This window comes from Palaemon carinicauda, chromosome 6 (genome assembly GCF_036898095.1).
Source record: "Palaemon carinicauda isolate YSFRI2023 chromosome 6, ASM3689809v2, whole genome shotgun sequence".
In the NCBI taxonomy this organism is placed as follows: Eukaryota; Metazoa; Arthropoda; class Malacostraca; order Decapoda; family Palaemonidae; genus Palaemon; species Palaemon carinicauda.
Genome location: NC_090730.1, coordinates 138,760,141 through 138,772,760, shown reverse-complemented (window position 1 = coordinate 138,772,760; position 12,620 = coordinate 138,760,141). Strand labels below are relative to the sequence as shown.

The window sequence follows — 12,620 nt, the reverse complement described above, 5'->3', positions numbered from 1 at the left end:
TATATATATATATATATATATATATATATATATACATATACATATACATATATATATAAATATATATACATATATATATATATATATATATATATATATATATATATATATATATATAGTAGTCTACATAAGGAAAATTTAAAGTTGTGTATATGTAAAAATGCTCAACAGTTTCGTCCGCCAATGGACCTCTTCTTGGAGCGTTTATTATACAAAGAAATATTACACACGTTTGTACACACAGGAAAGGCTTCAAATCATAAAAAAAAAAGATATAATTATACTATTACTACCCAACAGGCAAAAGTCACTTAACAAGGGGATAAAAGTAGTAAAAGTTGAAACTACAAATTAACATGAAGACAAGTAATGGAATGTTTGACAAGCACCCAAGTAAATAAAACAAGCCAAAAAAGAAAGAACTATTGAAAAACATTTTCAAGTTTGTATTGACACTTTACACTGTGTAAGATAAAAGGATCCAATTTATATATGCCTGGAGATAAATTAAAATTCTTATTCCTACTATAAAATATACATGCTGATTCAATGACATTCCTCTCTATAAAATCAGTATTCTTGAACAAAATTTGTGACTGTTGCCAATCTACTGGATAACTACATATATTATTATGTATACAAATGGCATTACTTTTGTTGTTTGTTCTTATATTATATTATACAATCTGGAAAATCATTAGATAAGCGAATTTTAAACCATAAGTATAATATAAGAACAAACAACAAAAGTAATGCCATTTGTATACATAATAATATATGTAGTTATCCAGTAGATTGGCAACAGTCACAAATTTTGTTCAAGAATACTGATTTTATAGAGAGGAATGTCATTGAATCAGCATGTATATTTTATAGTAGGAATAAGAATTTTAATTTATCTCCAGGCATATATAAATTGGATCCTTTTATCTTACACAGTGTAAAGTGTCAATACAAACTTGAAAATGTTTTTCAATAGTTCTTTCTTTTTTGGCTTGTTTTATTTACTTGGGTGCTTGTCAAACATTCCATTACTTGTTTTCATGTTAATTTGTAGTTTCAACTTTTACTACTTTTATCCCCTTGTTAAGTGACTTTTGCCTGTTGGGTAGTAATAGTATAATTATATCTTTTTTTTTATGATTTGAAGCCTTTCCTGTGTGTACAAACGTGTGTAATATTTCTTTGTATAATAAACGCTCCAAGAAGAGGTCCATTGGCGGACAAAACTGTTGAGCATTTTTACATATACACAACTTTCAATTTTCCTTATGTAGACTACTATATATTGACTTATCTTCGTGCTGAGGAAGATTACATCTGTAATATATATATATATATATATATATATATATATATATATATATATATATATAGATATATATATGTGTGTGTATATATATATATATATATATATATATATATATATATATATATATATATATATATATATATATATATATATATATATACCTCTTAATAACCTATGGAATTCAAAGTCATGTCTTCCGGACATATATTCGAATGTAGCTTACACTTACACTTAAATCACAATCAATTTTCCATATGCAAAGCGAATTTAATGGGATGATGAAGATTCTGCCTAGATATATAGCGCAGGTGATGTAGTCTATAATCTAATAATTAATAATTAAAGCAGGAATGCGGCAATTAAAATTATCTGTACACTCCCATGCGGAACCATCCTTTTTAAAATAGGTAATGAAACCTTAAAAGACGAACTGGGCTGGTGTAGTTATCTAATTCTATTTTAAAATTCCATGGTGATGTAGGCAGGGCTTGGGTTGTTTCTCGAGAATGGATCCGCTTTCCCCAGCCCACCACCCTTGCTGGAATATTCATAATGATACAAATAGAGGTTATTCAAACATCTAGGAGATCATAGCAGCAATTGAACCACTGCTTCTATACGTGTGAAAATTTGTTTTGTTTGTTCGTCAGTCCGTCTGTCAAGAAGTTTGTTTGTCCTATCCAGGGGGAATGATTTTGTTGATTCTTATTAAATCTGATGATTTGTTCCTACTGAAAGGTTTTGAAGGAATCCTGCGCTCAACGAAACATTCCTTGGGGGGGGGGGGGGTCAGATCATGAAACAATTATTTAAAAAAAAAAAAAAAGTCATTATTTCACAATTCCGCGTTAATGAACTTTGTTGTCAGGATGTCAGAAAACTTATGATCAATCAACCATTATTTCACGAAACCTTTCTTTAACTTTGATGCTAAATGAAAATTTCTCGCGGATTTTAATGCAATATTTTCTGATGCAACAACTTTCTTTATCACTGAACCCTTAACTTCTTGAAACAATATTTCCGTTGAATGTGTCAATACTTCATAAAATAATTTGAGGAATATTATTATTATTATTATTATTATTATTATTGATATTACTTGCTAAGCTACAACCTTAGTTGGAAAAGCAAGGAAAATAACCCAGTGAGGAAAGGAAACAAGGAAAAATTAAATATTTTTAGAACAGTATATAAACTATATAGAAATTAACAAAAGAAGAGGAAGAGAAATAAAATAGAATAGTGTGCCTTAGTGTACTCTCAAGCAAGAGAACTCTAACCCAAGACAGTGGAACACCATAGTACATGGGCTATGGCACTAACCAAGACTAGAGAACAATGGTTTGATTTTGGAGTGTCCTCCTAGAAGAGTTGCTTACCATAGCTATAGAGTCTCTTCTACCCTTACCAAGAGGAAAGTAGCCACTGAACAATTACGGGGCAGTAGTTAACCCTTGAGTAAAGAAGAATTGTTTGTGTAAATGATATGCTAGACTATTCAGTGTTTGTGTAGGCAAAGTGAAAATAAACCGTAACCAGGGACAAGAATCCAATGTAGTACTGTCTGGCCAGTCAAAAGAACCCCATAACTCTCTAGCGGTAGTATCTCAATGGGTGGCTGGTGCCATGGCTAACCTACTACTTAGCAGTTAATACTTCATATGACATAAAAACAATTGCTCATTGAAATATCATTATGAAATTTCGAACAAGTGCTTTCGTCGTTTTCTGTTGTCTCAGCAAAATAGTGTGTGAAAAGGCTTAGTTCTATTGTGTGTAACCTATAAGCGATACAAATGTTTAAAGAAGTGATAGAAAACAAAATGGGCTGAGACTGGAAACACAAGACAAAAGACTGAATACATAACAATCATTAATCATATATAGATAAAAGTTGTATATTCGAGAGTATGCAGTGGTTCAAAAGACCAAACTGTAATTTTGATATAATATATGGACATCAAACAGTTCTTTTAAATGTAGATATTTATGTAGATAGAGGCAATCATGGGGACACGTTTTCATTTGAATACGTATGGTCTTAAAAACACTGTGACCTGAATTCAGTTTTCCTATTCGTGTACCTCCCTACGGACACAGGCATCCTCTCCGCGGATAGCAAGAACTGGCACCTGCACATACTAAGAAAGTGACCGGCTATATAAGTCGGGGAGATTTGCAACCAAAACATTCACCACCTCGGTCTTCCTTTAACAAGGTAAGCGCAGCACCATTTTAGTTTCTGCATTTCCGTTACAGTGTCACTGATATTGATTTTATTGCTCTTAATTTTCTACGCTATGCCATTATAGCAAGAAGTTTCATCCGTTGAGGTCAGGTCCTGGCGTTTCTTGGACTTCTATGAAATTATCCAGCTATTTCTGGGGAAATAAAGATTTTGGGCAAATTATTTTTAAAATCTTGGTGAATTAACGCTCATGTATATTTTTTAGATAAGATTTTTTATTTCATCCTCTAGAATTGTAAGTGTTGAATTATCTTTCGTAGTGGATATCGAACTGTTTTAAGCTCTGTTTTCCCAGAACAAAACTGTCTTTCAAGCAAGGTGGAATAGGCAGAAAGACTTCTTTAAATCATTTATTTCGTCTTTGCATGGAGATATTCTTCTGTTGTCAGGCAAGATGGTCAAGGCTCTGACTTGATTCGATCCCGAGTAGATTAAATTTCCTTTAAAAATGGGATCAGAAGAGGAGCTTTTTCTCGATCATAGTTCAAAACCACAAATCGTCAAGACATTTCGGTTTGCCTCATTTAAGTCGTTAGAATATAATAACTGTTATCACTTTTCATCTTATTTATTCAGATCCATAATATGGTTAAATTTGTGGATGCACGACTCCAAGAAAGAAGAATTCTTACACTTCCATAAAAGTGGTGGGAGGATAAAGTTTATCGTTGATATTGTTGCTATGAATCATATTACTTTTGCACAGTGAAGCGAAGCTGTGGAGAAAACTTTGAGCGAGACCAAAAGATGTCCCTGTAGTATTAGAGAGGTGGAAATACAAGTAACCTATTATCAGACTCCACTTCCTGGTGGGGAAATTGCAGATGTAGTGAAGAGTGGAATTGTTTTAGAAATTACACTTAAAGGTGGAAAGAAGCAAAATGAAATGGTGGAGAGTAAAAGTTACTAAAAGAATATAATATTAAATTGTTTCAATAGCAATCATTTTCTTGGGAACCAGATTCAATGTCCCGTTTTAGGGAACAATTGGGAGTGAGAGGAGAATGTGCAATGTATTATTAATGGTGAATGGATTAGGCAATCGAAAAATTGTAACCACCAAAATCATAACCATTTTATGTGTAAGCCTAATATATGTAAGACACAGAATGGAGCAGATACATTGATCTAACCTATATGGTTATATTGAAGGAAGACCATTGATTAATGTCAGTCGCCTTACTTTACATCCATTTCAATATTCTTGACCCTTCGCCAACACTTCTTCTCTCCTTTTCAGAATCAGAGACATCACAGACCTGCACATCATGAAGGTTCTTCCACTTCTGATGATATTATTCTCCCTACTTTTGGTTCTGACCAACGCCTTGCCAAGTCCTGGGGTGAGCCATCATCAGTTCTGTATAATTTCAATATCTAAGATTAACATTTTGCTTTCATAAGTAGTAACTTCAAGGCTTTTTAATGGTTTCAAAGGTGATACTTGGTATACACACACACGCACACACACATACACACACACACACACACACATATATATATATATATATATATATATATATATATATATATATATATATATATATATATATTTATATATATATATATATATATACACTCATAATAAAATTATTCATTTATATATATATATATATATATATATATATATATATATATATATATATATTTATATATATATATATATATATATATATATATATATATATATATATACTGTATACACTCATAATAAAATTATTCATTTATATATATATATATATATATATATATATATATATACATATATATATAGATATATATATATATATATATGTGTGTGTGTGTGTGTGTGTGTATGTATATATAAAGTGTGCATAAGTAAACTTGTTATTATGGTGTAGCACTGTATTTATGATACCGTATGTACCTTATGATACTGTGTTTCATTTATTTTAACATGTATACTGTAGGCTATCTAAATATAATTTTTTTGTATAGATGCATACGCAGATATTACTATGATACCCAAGTTATCCCCATACGAAGATTTATCAATCATCAAGTGAAATCTAATCATTCTTGGTCTTTACCTTCGCCAACCTCGTTGTGGCGATGTTCATGTTTTGATAGGCGTGTGTTTGTATGTGTGTCTTTGTGATTCGCATAACTCAAAAACTATTTGACCGAATCTCATGAAATTTGGGGGAATGGTTGGTCACGATCCAAGGACAATATTATTGGATTTGGGGTCAAAAGTCAAGGCCAAGGTCACGAAAAGGTCAAAAACTTCTTTTTGCCCTATCAGGGCCAATTTTTTTTTATTAGTATGAAACTACTGCCAAAATATGCATAATAAAATTTCCTTTCTAGTGACATACAACATAATACAGGCGAAGGTATGCGCTCTGCATAGTGCCCATTCTAGTTTAACTTTCATCTGTGAATGAGTAAATTGCTTCATCTTGAATCTATCGTTTTTTTCTCCTTCCATCTTTTCCCTGTGATAAGGTGGTTGGAATGTCTCTTCACCCTACTATTTACATGCTCTTTAAAAGAGGTATTTTCTTTGTTATGCTCCAGACTGAGAACACCGCTTTAGAGGAGTTCAGAAGAAGCCCGAGGACGAGAAGAGCCGGTTGCTGTTCTTGCAGGCCTCTCGCACCAGGAGAACGACATTTAACGTATGACTGCTGCAGTTGCGAACGTAAGTATACGGATATTTGAGTGAATTTGCTCAATAAGATCTACCCTGGATCTTAAATGTTTGGATGACTTTTGGAAGCCGAAATTGTTATTTTCTTCTGATTTTCTTGCTTAAGGTCAAAAGAGGTCTAACGACAACACAATATTGCTATTGAATAATTTGATCTAGCGCGGAAGTCTCAGAGCTTCATGAGGAAAATGTAAATTCAACTGTCATGCTGTATTATGCGGAATATAATGTATCAATACAAGTACACTGGCAGTTTCATGTTGCGTGAAGTTGCTTTATATAAGAAACAAAAAATAATCTAATATTTTTCTTAAATCACTCGAAGTAGAATACTCCCTTTTAGAGTGGCTTTGTTTTTCTAAAGGATTTCATTTTGGATATGTGAATTTTTGTTAGTCCGTTTGAGAGAGAGAGAGAGAGAGAGAGAGAGAGAGAGAGAGAGAGAGAGAGAGAGAGAGAGAGAGAGAGAGAGAGAGAGAGAATTTGCAATGTTGCCCATTAACATCGATAGTTAGCTCTTTTTATTAAACGCAACCTTTTTTTCCGCAGAAAAGCCCAACCACAGACCATCTCCATGGCTCAGCCTTTCTCTAAACCAGCGTCTAAGATATTAGATTTGCCGGAATTGAACTAAAGACGGCGAGTCTTACAACTAGTTCCTAACAGGATAAGATGGAGGGAAAGTGATTGTCGGCCAGTTGCCTTAATCTTAATTTTTGAATATTGTTAATTAGATTTATATGTTGTTATACGAATGATAGATTTAATACCCGGAAAATTTTCAATTGTAAACATATTTATTTATTTTTTAATGTAAAACTTTGTGATATAAATAAGTTGAAATAAAGAAGGCTTACAATAGGCCTACCAAATTAAACTTTGTTATTTCCAATTCCTGTGCATCGAATTCTATCAACTAACGATATGTTTGTTGAATGAAATTAATTTGTTTCAACAAGAGAAAAGTGTTAATCACAGGAGAGGATACTTTGGCAGGAGTTATGAACGGAAGTGTTGATGAGGGAACTGATAGAAAAGGAAATTCTACTCATCGCAATGGCAGTTTTGAAGAATCTCCGGCCTCTCCAAAATGGGGAAAAAATAACGATAAGATCGTTTGTGAAATTATAGTTTTGATACACAAAGCTATTAAGTAGTCTACCTGTCCGGTATCTAGCTGTAAAAGAAAGGAAAATATTGATAGCTCTGGGTTAGTTTCTTTTGATGCTTTACCATTTAATAATTATATATTCTTTGGAAGAACACTTCTATTAGTAGCTCAATACCACACAGCTGTTCCGCATCTTCATGCTACTGTTCTTCCTCGTGTTATTTGCATAAGAACATCGTTGTCCTTTGTATCTCGGGTGTTAAAAACTATTAACAAATAAAGTACTAAAAGTGACTTTCACTCGTCGTTCACCTTATTGGCGTGGTGGAAGCGGTATTGAATACCCAAGTGTGCTTCATTTGGATAGGTAAACGAACTGGCACATCATCAGAAGAGTGGATTAACTAACATTTTCTGGGAGGCTACTCATAACAGTGAAAGTGATAGCTCATCGTGGCTAAGAAACAGCAAAACTCCTAAACAGTGGTCCCTGACAGACAAGGAGTTCATTACAAGCTTTGAGTCATGGAAGAATAACTTCCTTACGTTCTTGGTGAAAACCAACAGTTTGATCCCTACCTCAAAGATGAGGCAAGATGAGATAAGAAGACAAAATCAAGGGATTTTGACTCAGGAAAAATCTATTTTTGGGTGAGATAGCCATGTCGTTCTGATGGAAGTTCCTCTAGGCAGCTTTCTACTTGGGATATTTCCTGCAAGTGATATACCTGAGAATTTTGTCTGTAGAGGTGTTACGGGATTATTACCCCTGGAGCTAATATCCCGAAAGATATCGTGTATGTAACAAGGACGTCTTTAAAACAACCACGGTTATCCTTCCCTAAATACAGTTAACCAACCTTGTCTCGAAGGGTATGGGATACTTGGGAGAGCCGTTACAACTCCGATACCAGTGTGTTATTGTAAAGTGTAAACAAAGTCACTAGTTCGCCATTCCAGCAACAGTCATCATTAAAAGAGTAGAGGAACAAAGAAGGCAAAATTTTATAAGGCTTTTAAAATATGTTACATTAATATAAGGGGCATAAAATCAAAAGTGGACTCGCTAGTAGTATATCCGGTTGTGTTGGAAAATTTAATGTTGTTATTTTTTTATATAGAATCTTGGCAACTGTGTTGAAAATGTTCCAGGTAGTATTGCGAACATTGAAAAATATGTTGTCCGTTTTTTCATTTGGTCCCACATGACTTTCTACTACAGAAACTAAAGTCACTAAAATCAAGCAGTTCGATCAAGATTGGAAAATAGCGCCTACATACATATAGGTTTAGATATGTTTCTGCATGACATTTTTGTAGTTTTTGGGGTATTGTGGCACTATAAAGGTAGGTATATAGTGAATAAATTTTGATTTAATGTTATTCCTGTTTGGAAATGTTGAATTAATCTTCAAATATTTGTTTCTTTACAGGAGTGAATAAAAGTTCTGCGCCATCACTGTGAACAATATAAACAAAGATGTCCATCTCTGCAACTTCTGGAGAACCACCAACAAAAAGACCGTCAATTGACTTCAATCGATGTCTAAAATGCCAAGGGGAAAAATGGACGAACACTAAAAGCAAAGGAAAAGAGCTGGAAGCACTGACATGTCCTAAAAGCGAAAGTTATCAGAACTTCCTTGACACTATCGAGCTCCGAGCTGAATATGGGAATCAAGACTTCGTTCAATTAAATCAACGGATGCGCGGTTTACTAGCAGAAATCCTGAACGACAACCATGCTGTTTGGCACAGAACATGCTATAGTGAAGTCACACACAAGGGAGAGAGACCAGAAGCGCTATGAAAAGGCACTTACAACAAGCGACCCTGGTATGTTGTCTTACAAGAAAGGTGGGGGCCGACCCACGTCATCAACTGCCACTCTTGCGTCTGACAGAGATGCAGGTGTTGATTCGACCAATAGAAAGCTCACACGATCTCACGTGAGTGCATTTAACAGAGAACTATGCTTCTACTGCCAAGAAATCAAACACACCAAAAAACACGCCAGGGCAGGATCCACACCAGAGGAGCTTCATATATGTAGAAGTGCAGACATTGGACAATCAATCAAAAAAATTGTTGATGCCAGTGACAAAGACTTGTGGAAGCTAAACATGGCCGACATCCTTGCAGATGGAGACTTTCTTTCCAGGGACATCAGATACCACAAAAGCTGCCATACGATGCACTGGCAACGCTATTTGCAACATCCCCAAAGACCCAGTACAATGAAGGACCATTCGAATGAAGACACAGTGGCATTCATATCAGCTGAGATAGAATTTTTCGCCGAACTACGAGAGTGTTTGGATAATGGAGACATTATAACACTGACCGATGTTGCTGCATTGTACTCTGACATGATGTACGACCATCGAATTCCCGACAAGCAAATCTCACGACAGGCCCTCTTAGCAAAAATCGAACAAAATATTACCAATTTCACAATCACTGATGCCAGAGGAAGGAAGCCCGCAGTGATACATTCCAGGGAATCTGGTCGGTCTGCCATAGACCAGGCAATGGAGGAGAGAGACCTGAAAGCAGACATAACAGCAATCTACCGCTGCTCAAAGGTCATCAGACAAGCAGTGCTACAGACCAGAAAAGAACATCCGTGGTCCTTTGATGGTTCTTTAGTTGGATGTGGCGAAGCTGGTGTTCCAGCTGAACTAATGACATTAATGCGATGGATCTTGCAAGGGGCAAAAGCTGCAACAACAGAGACACGTACTGAACTGTTGCATAAATCATGTCTCGTTCTGTCTCAATCCATCGTACAGGCTTGCAAGACAGACCGACAAGTGGCACTCATCCCACTTTCATCTGATTCCAGATTTTGTAATACGTTTGAAAGCCCTTATGCTATAGGACTCTTGTTATACATGTACCACAACTTTCGAAGTCAGAAGGCGGTGTCTCTGCTGACCATGTGTGGCGCTGGGATTTCATATGATAGAGTCACAACAATATGTGACACCATCGCCCATGCTGTTGCCAAGAATATCAAAGAGTATGGTGTATATGTACCACCAGGTCTTCTGCGCAATAAGAGGATACGGGCTTCACTGGACAATGTCGACAAAAAAGTGGACACCCCAGACGGAAAAGGAAGTTTCCATGGAACGGCAATGGCAGTATATCAGCGATCAGGTCAAGGCGAAACAGTGGTCAAACCTGTGCAGTTCAGTGAGAGTCCAACGTCTGAGTCTCTACATGATGTGCCACCCACCATACTCAACTTGGCTACATGTGACATAGAAGGCAGTCCAAAGCCCAGGACCAGCCCACACTATAGCAGCTACAAGATTGGGGTGTATGACGAGTATTACATGAGATCACAAAGCAGTGACATACAGTGGATGGTGGCACGCTTCTTTAATAGACCTGGCGTCCAGGAGCTTGGCTCAGAAGTATCCCCAGGAGACAATGATGAATGCGAAGATCAACCAACAACTGACAGGTTAAACAAGAGACAGTTTGTGCCTGTTTGGTCTGCTTACAACTCTCTCACCCACGTGCCACTAGCTACAGATGCTCCCGCAGTAATTGATCAAGCCTTTGGTCTTCCAATCATCAAAGCTCCTGCTCATGAATGGTCCACTTTAGTTACATCTCTGGAGAACTTGTATAGGTTGAATGAGCTTGTGACTGGCCCAGACAACAAACTGGTGGTAACCATGGATATGGACCTGTATAAACGAGCTCTAAAACTCCCATACCTGGATCCGCAGTACAAGTACAAATGGGTGTTATGCCCTGGCGGGTTCCACACAGTGTTGTGTTCCTTGAGGTGCTTAGGCAGGACTATTGAGGGGAGCGGTATTGATGATGCATGGCAGGAAGCAGACATATACAGCAGAGTTACTGTTGCCCAGATCATCAGTGGCAACCACCATAATAGGGCTCTTCAAGCTCACCAAATAACACTCCAAGCTCTCTTTGACCTATGGTTTAGTGCATTCTTGGATGACCACCCGACAGTGTGTGATTCACTACGTTCAGCTGCACAAGAATTGACCGACGCATGCAAGGCCAATTTTGAAGTCCGTACGGCACACCAAACATTTGCAATGAAGCTGGAGTCCATGAACCTTGAAAAGCAGCTTCGTGACTATGATGACGCTCATGACCAAGATCCAATGTACAAGTGGGCGCGTATGTACATGAAACAGGTGATGGTTCTGCTGCAGTTCCAACGTGCTACACGTGAGGGTAACTGGTTTCTCTACTTGTCAGCACTAGAAAAGCTCTGTGTCTACTTCTTCGCGTACAATAGATTGGATTATGCGCAGAACATACCCGAATACATAGCTCGAATGCAAGAGATACAAACCACAGATCCAATGATTTGGCAAGAGTTTGTAAATGGTGACTTCACAGTGAATACAAGCAACACTATCCCGTTCACTCGTATTGCAGTAGACCAGGCAATGGAGCATCAAAATAAATCTACCAAAGGTCAAGGAGGAATCTCTGGAATAACATCAAACCCAAAGACTTTGCTGAAGTTCTGTCTCACTGGTCCTGAGTTGGCACGCATTGCTTCTGAAAGTGAACAACTGGCAGCAGTGTCCAACAGTGCTACAATACAACAACAGCACCACTGCCTCTCTCAGGCCAAAGTTCGTCACCAGGAACAGGCAATCACACAACTGAAGAAGGTACTGTCGCCATGCAACATTTTTAGTGGATCAAAAGGAACTGAGACTGGGCCCGCCAGTGATGCAACGACAGGTCGGATGTTCAAGCTTCTGTCGAAAGAGATCATTCCCGACAACATCAAAGAAAGCATTCTGTCCACAGAGCAGATTGGCATGGATGCATACAGAAGTTTCATTGAAGATCGTCTGATTGGCAATGGAAACTGTGGGCCAAGATGACAAAGGTTAAACTGCTGTCTTGGTCAGCAACTGCCAAGGAAATTAAACTGAAAGCCGGTTCCCAAGTGATCACACTGAAAGCAACATCATCACTGTTTGCTAGGATGCTGGTGATAGCACGATCCTCAAGGGATGACATCAACTTAGAGGAAGTGATTGGCACCCACGAGTTTGTGTACATAAACAGGTTACTGATGCAACCAGATGGAGCAATCCACCCGACCACTGACAAGAGCATGGTAATTCACCTGCTGGAGAACCTTCTGGAGCCAGATGACAATACAACCCCAGGAACCAATGCTCAGGGCACCAACGATGAAAACGAGGGTTTCTGTCTTGTAGTTGATGGCATGGCTGTATTGCATGAGTTGATGGCTGTC

At 37.0% G+C, this 12,620-nt stretch overlaps 1 long non-coding RNA gene across 1 annotated transcript; it reads left to right on the top strand.

Annotated features, from left to right (window-relative positions):
- Nucleotides 1-3,426: 3,426 nt before the first annotated feature.
- On the top strand, nucleotides 3,427-7,110 carry LOC137642200 (uncharacterized). Its single transcript, XR_011044689.1, has 4 exons — nucleotides 3,427-3,533; nucleotides 4,804-4,906; nucleotides 6,105-6,228; nucleotides 6,787-7,110. It is a non-coding gene; the product is annotated as an uncharacterized lncRNA (long non-coding RNA).
- Nucleotides 7,111-12,620: the final 5,510 nt, after the last annotated feature.